Source organism: Argiope bruennichi, chromosome X2 (assembly GCF_947563725.1).
Source record: "Argiope bruennichi chromosome X2, qqArgBrue1.1, whole genome shotgun sequence".
Taxonomy (NCBI): Eukaryota; Metazoa; Arthropoda; class Arachnida; order Araneae; family Araneidae; genus Argiope; species Argiope bruennichi.
In genome coordinates this window covers 126,295,472-126,304,509 of record NC_079163.1, presented here as the reverse complement: position 1 = coordinate 126,304,509, position 9,038 = coordinate 126,295,472, and positions in this window count along the sequence as shown.

Genomic DNA, 9,038 nt, shown 5'->3' with positions numbered 1-9,038 from the left:
ACGAAAAATATATATATTTTGCTTGAAAACTAGTGCTAGAAATCTGTATAAATAAAATTGTAACTACTAAAATCCTGACTACAGAATATATTTTGTCGATTTTTGCTCACAAATGCTATGAAGCATTTGTATAAATAAAAGAACAATGGACAAATGTTATATTGAAATCCAAGCCCAATAGTGAATCCGTATTTGGGGCTAGACAAAAAGAAACGCTTAAAGTGACCCCACCTGTCTCGGTGAATAAGGTATTAACCTCGGGTGTGTAGGTCCAAATACAACCTACCTATAGGCTCCCCCCCCCCCGAGAAAAGATCTGGCTTTAGCATTTAAAATCCTTATGCACTTGGATACAAACTACTGAAAAGACAATTTTGCGACGACATCCCCCCCCCCTTCTTTCTTTCTATGTCTTGGGGAAAGAACATGAAAACATTTTTGAAACGTTATAATTCAAGCAACACCGGTATATTAATGCTTACTAGATTTCAAACAACTTGCATGACTCAAAATTCTGCAGACCAGTATAATCACGAATTTTTATCAAATTTTGATAGATCCGTTCAATCCATTACTTTTAAATATTGTTAGTAGAATATTTGCAATATAATTTCATGTCTGCCTTCTTTATCTCAAATATTTTATATCACCTGTATAAAAATCATAGAAAGCGCACAATTGATACCTGGTAAAATCACTGTTCAAAGAATATGAAAAAATTTTCATCCAAATAAGTGAATATGAATTCACCGGTTAATGTCTTTCTGATTTTTAAGTATTCGACAACTTTAAGCAAATTACTCACCATACTTGAATTTGATTAATTTCTTCTATGTTTTGTAGTCTGAATAATTTGATGTTATAGTGCATTCTTTTTTCGTTATGGTGTGGCTTATTAAATGTTATTAAAATATTGAATATAATCTTGTGCGAAAAAAGTGATGTAGCAGATGTGCTGAATTTTTTAAAATAAAGAATTTCCTTAAAAATTACGATTAAATTGTCCAAAGCTTTTATTCAGATGCAGGGGTATTTACACATTTTTAGAACTTTTTAGATAAAGAATTTTTTTTAAAGCAAATGTATTGTATTAAAAATTTCTGATAACAGCTGATTGTTTGAAATGAGAAATTCTGTCGGCTACTTTTAAATTTATTCTTCCAAAATGTCGCTTGTAAACAAGCTGTGAATTAAAGGAAATGTTTTTGCGTTTTCCGAAGAGAAATATTAATGTCCCATAATTTAAAAGCGTTACTAAATGCATGAGTGTAAAATTTCTAAGTGAAAAATAAGCCACATTAGTAATAGGAAAGAGAAAAACTTTCAATATACTTCTACAGAAAGACTTCAAAATGGTCGTACTGTTTCAAATATATCCAAAATAAAATCGCTGGTAACAAAAGAAATCCGCCGATGCAGAAAGCAATTGCTCTTTAAATATACTTTTAGCAACAATAAATAAAATAAAAGATCTTGGTTTACAACTTAACCCATTTGAAAGGGCGCTTTTTTTTTTTTTTTTTTTTGGAGACCATCCGCAGAAACGAAAATAATTGAATTGCAATCATTGCACACATGGTATGCTATCCGTCTTTTTGGCTAGGAAAATCTTTGCTCACTCGGTGTGCAATGAATTAAAAAACAATGTACACCAGCTTTTGCCGAGGCATGTGGTTCAACGAAGAACAGTTTTTAAAACCTTGTGTGTAAACTATTTAAGAGGAGATGTATGGAAATACATTTTGATATTTAATGAAACATAGGCTTACCTAAATGACTGAAACGAAAATAAGTCTTTTTACAATCGAAAACGAAGAAAATTGTGCAAACCTAGTTCCTTCAAAGCAAAGAAAGTTTTAGTAAGGGATTTGATTGTCACAAGGTTCTCCTGGAAGGAGAATTAAAAATGAGAAAAATAAATGGTAAGATCAATATAACGTACTATTGAAAGAAAGCGTCAAGTCTGATATTTAAAGAAATTTCATTTCTTTCTCCCAAAGACTTTCTTCAAAGAATGAAACTTCATTAAGACAAAGCTACAAGTAGTATTTCGAAAAGTATCACTGCATTCCTTGAAAAAATGGATACCTTTTCAACATATTTCTACAATATGTTTCATCTGTGGACTTTCTGTTCTGTTGAAAAGGATAATCCCTCTCGGTGCAAATCCACTATGATTGATGGACTGTGGTAAGTAGAAGAAGAATGAAAATCAATGCCCTTGGAAATTTTACGAACAGCATTTCGATCATGGTATCACGATGTAGACTAATAGTATAAAAGAAAAGCTATCAGATCGAACATTTTTTTTAAATGAATTATAAGTCCCACAATTGTTTTAAAATGTGTGAACACCCTCTGTAATTATTACAACTTTGTGTCCAGCATCTAAATAAACACTTTAGAAAAAAAATGTTCTTATTTTACTAATAGAAATGTTTAACAAAATCTTTGGAGATAGTTTGCCATAAAATCTCTCAACCCATGCGTTTGGCGCAGCATGGCCAAATATGGCTTTTGCACCTCTTAAACCAAACCAATCTCTCATCCCCGCATTATCATATCTTTTTTTAGCGAAAGTGGTTAATTGATGTGACTGTTTATAGTGAAATGTAAAATGGGTTAGAGTTTAAGTTATTTTAGTTGATTTATTATTGGATTTTTCGAGCAACAGATAATTTTTATACTTAACAATATCCTAGGCTATAAACAAGGCTGCTGCTGTCATTATAATATTTCTAAAACATTGGTATTTTAAGTTCGCCTAATTTTTTGGCACCATCTCAGGGGAAAGTAAATTTTCAAGACAAATTCTTAACATTTAAAAGGAATATTTTAAGAAATGACTTAGAAAACAATTAACTGTGTTTATTATTTTAGGACTATAATGTACTTGACATAATTTTATTTAAATTAATGGTAATGAGGAGCTCTCAAACGATGTAGTTTCAATACGACCTCATGGAACTGAAATACAGCTGAAATATTCTACTTTATTAGGATGCAATACTATTTAATATTAAACATATATTGTGCTGATAATATGCATCAGTATGCTGAAACTCTGCTGTTTGTGACTACATTAATGATATCAGTGTTTTATTCCTTTTATTTTTGAAGTTGTTGCTACCCTTGAAATTCCATATCAAAAATCAGTACGCATATTCAGTTCGAACAATCATATTTGTTTATTTCATATTGAAGAATTCTTAATTTATCTGAAAGTACCAAAAATTAGCAAAATTATTTTCGTGAGATGTAGTTGAAGGCCCCAGCCTGAGGCAAGTATATTGCAGTAACCACTATCACTCTGCTGTTGGATTACAAATATTCGACTTTCTGAAATTCGAATGAAATTTGAATTATAAATGTGCATTGTCCACTCGCATTTATAACTAATTTTGTAACTTCTTAATTGTTTACTGGGCTTAATATTTTATAGCGTGATTTCTTGGGTTTATAAATTTGTAGTTGGAATTTTGATCTTAAGCATCTCACTATCGGTTCCTTGAAATATTTATACCGCTTCTTATCTGCCTTTAATAAATCCACACAAAAAACTACGGAAAGAGAATTAAGCGTCTTAAAGCAATTATGTCCAATGATTGTGATTTATTAATTAACAAAGATTTTAGCTTTTATTTTCAAATCGAAATGTAGAATAAAATCAAAACCAAGCTTATCTACTTCAAATAATCATTTCTCTGCATTTGTAATTAAATCTTTATCAAATCCTCATAATCTTATCCAAAATCTCATAATCCTTATTCTATAATACCTCCTCCAGACCTATCGTTCTAGTGAAGGCATTAGAATAGGACAGTAGCCGCCATCGGAGTCCAGAATGATGAGGAAAAATATGTTTTTATAGAGGAGATTTATATTTTTTAAAAATGAAACATCAAATTTCGTTAACGATATTTATATTTTCATTTTTTAAGCTGAGAAACGATTTATCTAATTAAAGTTTATTCCTAATTAAATAAAAAAAAGGCACATACGAAGCTGTTTATCGTTGTCTAATTAAATCACGTAATAATTTCGGACATCAATCAGGATTAAATCTTTTTGACGTAACAAGATTAAATTAAAAAAAAATAATGCATAGTACGGGGGGCATCCAAAAGATAAAGACCGTTTAGTTATACAAAATAAAAAACAATATTTATTAGAAACGACAATACTTTTATGTACATGGGACTACATAAAAGTATCACTTTTCTACATAATCACCTACTATTTGTTTCAGTATCCTGAGACTACCACTTTTAAATGATTTTATCTCACTAAGGGGTGAGATGCGGAAAGATAACCGCATTTCCAGAATTCTTTGACCTTGATTTCCGCCCTATTAGATACTGTTTCTTTCATTTTTTTTTACGTGTATGTAAATGTATTGTTTCTGACCATATCATTTTAATTCAAAATTGTGTATTGATTGCTTATATGGCTAGTTCAAGTGGCAAAAAAACCTTTTGAAGTTTCACGAAGAAAATTGGATATATTGTGACCAAGAAGTAGAAATAGAAAAATTATTTATTCCTGTCGCACATTCTTCGAAACAAGCCAGTAAAATTGCCAGCGTTTCTATTAGTACAATTAAGAAGATTCACCGGGAAGTAGAGAATGAAATTCATCCAAATTTTGCCTCACCTAAAAAAGTGAAAAGAGATTTTTGAAAAAGCATCGATTGATGAATTTGATTGTAGCACTACAAGACGAAATGTGCATGACTTTTATGTCATGGAAAGAAAGATTTCTTCTTTGACTAAATTACTTCCATTTTTGAAAGAAATAATGAACTTTAAGAGGTGTAAGGAAACTTTACGGCAAATTTTAGATGAACGTGAGGATATAATTTTAAAGAGAATCCAGTTTTTGCGAACTATAAAAAGATATCGCACAGCAAATAGATTAATAATTTATATTAATGAAACTTGGATAGATAGCAACTTGACGTTTAATAAATGTTGGCAATCTTAAAATGTAGATTACTTAATGTAATTGTACTTCCTGTACTCCAAACAGGAAGTGATTCAAGTCGCGTTATTGTGCTGTGGGTTGTGGGCTTCATGGGATTTTTGCATAAAGCAAATTCTCATCTATAAAGCCAGTAACACGAAAGGGGACTACTATGGACAAATGTAGGCACAAAATTTTGAGAAGTGGGCTAAAGAAAAATTGATCCCTAATTTGCCAGAAAATTCTGTGATTGTAGTTGATAACGCACCATGTCATACTGTATAAGTTAATAAAGTTCCAAATTCTAGTAGCCGCAAAAGACAAATTTCAGATTGGCTGGCAGCAAATTCCATCATTCATTCACCTGATTCCTTAAAAATAGTATTACAACTTGTAAAATTAAATGCTCCCAACTTTCAAACTTATAAATTTGATATTATGTTACAAGAACATGGGTTTCAAGTTCTTCGTCTCGCACCATACCACTGCGACATCAATGCAATCGAGTACATTTGGGCCGATATAAAAAGACAAATTAGAGATATGAATCCCACAACCGACATGGAAATGAATAAATTACTCCGAGAAAAGGAAGAGGGCACCCATAAAATGTCTAGTGATATGTGGCAGTCTCAAGTTATCACGTTGGCAAAATTTGAAATGAAATATTGAAAAAAGGATGCTATTATTGAAAAAAATGTACGAATACCTTCAAATTTCTTTAATGAATGAAGAAAGTGATAGCGAAGCCACCATTTCAGCGGAAAGTCAGGATGACGACATTTAAAGATAAAATTTTGCTAATTATTTCATGTAATATATTTTAAAATATTTTTAAGCAAAAAAAAAAAAGTCATTAAAGTTTTTAAATATATCATATTTTAAAAATAATATTTTTAAGAAGTTTCATATTTACAGCAACTCCTTAAATGAAAATAAAATGTTTTAAATACAGTAAACTATCGATTTTTCATCGTTGCTAATTTCAAAAAATTCAATAACTTTTAAAAAAGAAGCATTTTAGCATGAAAAATATCATTATTTTGTAAAAAAAGTGAATTTCCAAATTTGAAGACCAGAAATCTTCCATTTATTCATCATAATTTAATGTTTATGCTCCTTAAAGTAAATAAAAATTGTTCTGAAATATTTTATTGTGAATTAGTATCTTTTACCGAGAGTATTACGAGTTATCTGCAATGTTTACGCCTCATAAGTCCGCGCTTAATCCGGGTTCCCTTTATTGCTAAATGTAAGCATCTTTCCTCTCACCCCTATTTTGACGAATTAAACCCATCCTAACGCATGCGCAAAAGCGCGGAGAGTTTTAGAATCCGTTCGCAAACAATATATTTAAACTTTTGCCGTATCTGGCCACAACCTTCAGAATTGTCATATATTCTTCTGCCACAGTTCATTAAGCTGAGTGTTCACTGCATTCCCCAATTCTTCATCACTTCCAAAACATTTAATGCCCAAAATCTCTTTCAGCTGAGGGAAAAGATAATTGCAAAGAATGAGATCTAGACTAGGGGGGGGGGGTAATTTCCCATTCGAATTTCTCCAGCAGTTCTTGAGTTGCAGCTTTTTGAAGACGGGCATTGTCGTGATGAAACAATTCCTCCAGAAAGCATTCCTTGCCTTCTATTTTGGATAGCTCACAGTAACGACTTCCATTGATCTTAGTGGCTTTTGGCATGAAATCCAACAAATAAACACTTTTAAGATTATAAAAGACGGTAGCCATGACAGTTCCTTTTAAGAGAGTTTGCTTACATTTTGTTATTTTGTGTGGGGGGGAGGGGGAAGGGATGGTACTCCTCAAGTGATTGACGCTATCTCTAAGGGAGGGGTGTGTGAGTGAGACACCCAGGTCAGGTTTCAGCACCAATCATAATCCGATCAAAAAATTATCAACAAATCTGAAAAGTTTATATTGTATTTTTGAGACCGAAAAGGTGTATTTAAATTCAAATAATCTATAAGGAGTAATCTACCATTTTTAAGTCTAAATCAGAAAATATGTTTTGATTATTATTTAAGTACTGTCGTGAATTTACCACAAAGGATACAAGTCTGCTTCTATTAGCCGATATATTATTATATTTAGCCGATGGAAGAATTTTGAATTCCATCATTTTTCTTTTCAAGTACCAAATAAATTGGGCAGGTCCGAGGACTTTTCGAGAGGCAGAAACACTCTGAATGAAACTACATTCTTGAATTCACATTCTAGCAGTTTAATTTTTCTGCAGCTGTTCCATTAGCTTCGGGAAAGAAATTGAAAGTCCCTTTTGATAAAACAGTGTTTAGTTCTACGTGATTTGGACACAACGTTTTAAGACGGATTAAATAGGGGACTAAGGAAACAATAGTAGTTTAAGTAGGTATTAAAATAAAACTACGGGTTTGACAATATTGTAAATTGGATGCCTAAATTCCATTTTAGGCAAGAGTTAAGCATGGCGCAAGATCTAGTTTTCCGCATTAAAAAGAGTATAGTGGATTTTCATTAAGGAAATAAGCAGTTAATATTACATGTGGTGCTTTGTATAATTGAAAAATCTGAAAGTGAGGAAAAACAAGTTTTATTTTGGGCTAATATTAATAAAGATATTGAAAAAAAAAAGATTTCATGTGTATAACAAGTAAAAAGTATAAACCCCAAATAATTGAAGAATCAATTATCAAGCAATTCCAATTTTTTTTTTTTTTTAATTAAGACGGATATTTAGAAATATGGCAGGAAAAATTATCTGGTAACAGGGAGTTACTAACAAAATTGGTCACATAATTCAATTTAGCAACGAGAAACATAAATAAATCAAAAACAATATTTCTACAAATTTTATCACTAAGACTATGATTTGTGGTTATGCTTCTTTCTGTAGCTGTAGAAATCTTCCTAAATCAAAAGTTTGCTGAAAAATAGTAGGTATCGCAAAGAGTCTGCTACGCACATTCAACTATAAAAGATTATATGAGGCGTTGTTTGAATAGAAATGCATTACTCTTTCAAGTATGAATTTCTCACCTAGTCGGTGATATTAAGAAAATGAAGAAAACAGTTGCTTATAACTCAAAACCAAATTGAAGGCAGTAGTACGATGGAATTTTAGAATAATCAGCTCAAGCCTGCCATAAATGCTTAAAAAAAAAAAAAAATCGAGAGTTTATTTGCTTAAAAACAAAATTGAGCTTAACTGTAACTGCCAATAATACAACCGCCTTGTTTCATTCATTAATAGCAGAAACAGAATTCATGTACCGAGATTGAAGTTTCTCGTTCATTCGAAACTTTAAAGCTAAAACATATAAAGCTGAAAAAACACACACACCTTTAAGATGGGATGGGGAAGAAGGATGGAACAGAGATACCAAGAATACTAGTTAACAATTTTCTGCTTAACTGAAAAATGAATTACAAGCCATACAACAAAAACAAGTTTAAACAAACACCACATCTCATATAGCCTATGCTTTTAATTCCTATTTAAGATGATACTTTACGATGAAATAAAAGTTTTCAACATGTAAACTGCACTTTAAATGACACCATTAACAAATAATTTTCATTATTTGCATAAGATTATTAATTCTGAGAAGTCGATAAATATTACAAAATAAATGCATAAATAGCGTAATGAAGTGATTGGACTGGGACTTACAAGCCCAATAAACGATTCATCATTGAATAAGTGTAAACATGAATGACACATGGTAATTACAATATCTTTCAACAGTGTTTTCATAACTCAAATTGTGAAATCCTTAAAATTACACATTACAGAGCCGACAAATTTATAAGCTGAAAGTTCAAATAAATAAATTGATGTTCATATAACATTTTATGTTATACATCATTCGACGTCTACAACACCAATCGCATACATAATCAATGGATGAATTGCTCTTAAATACAAAAGGAATGGGGGGGGGATGCTGATTTTTAAAATGCAAATTTGTGAGTTCATTACAAGAAAAAAAAAATCAAATGGTTCAATTTGAAAAATAACTAACAATGATATCTGATGAAATTATAAATTAACAGCACCAAAAGATACGAGACGATAAAA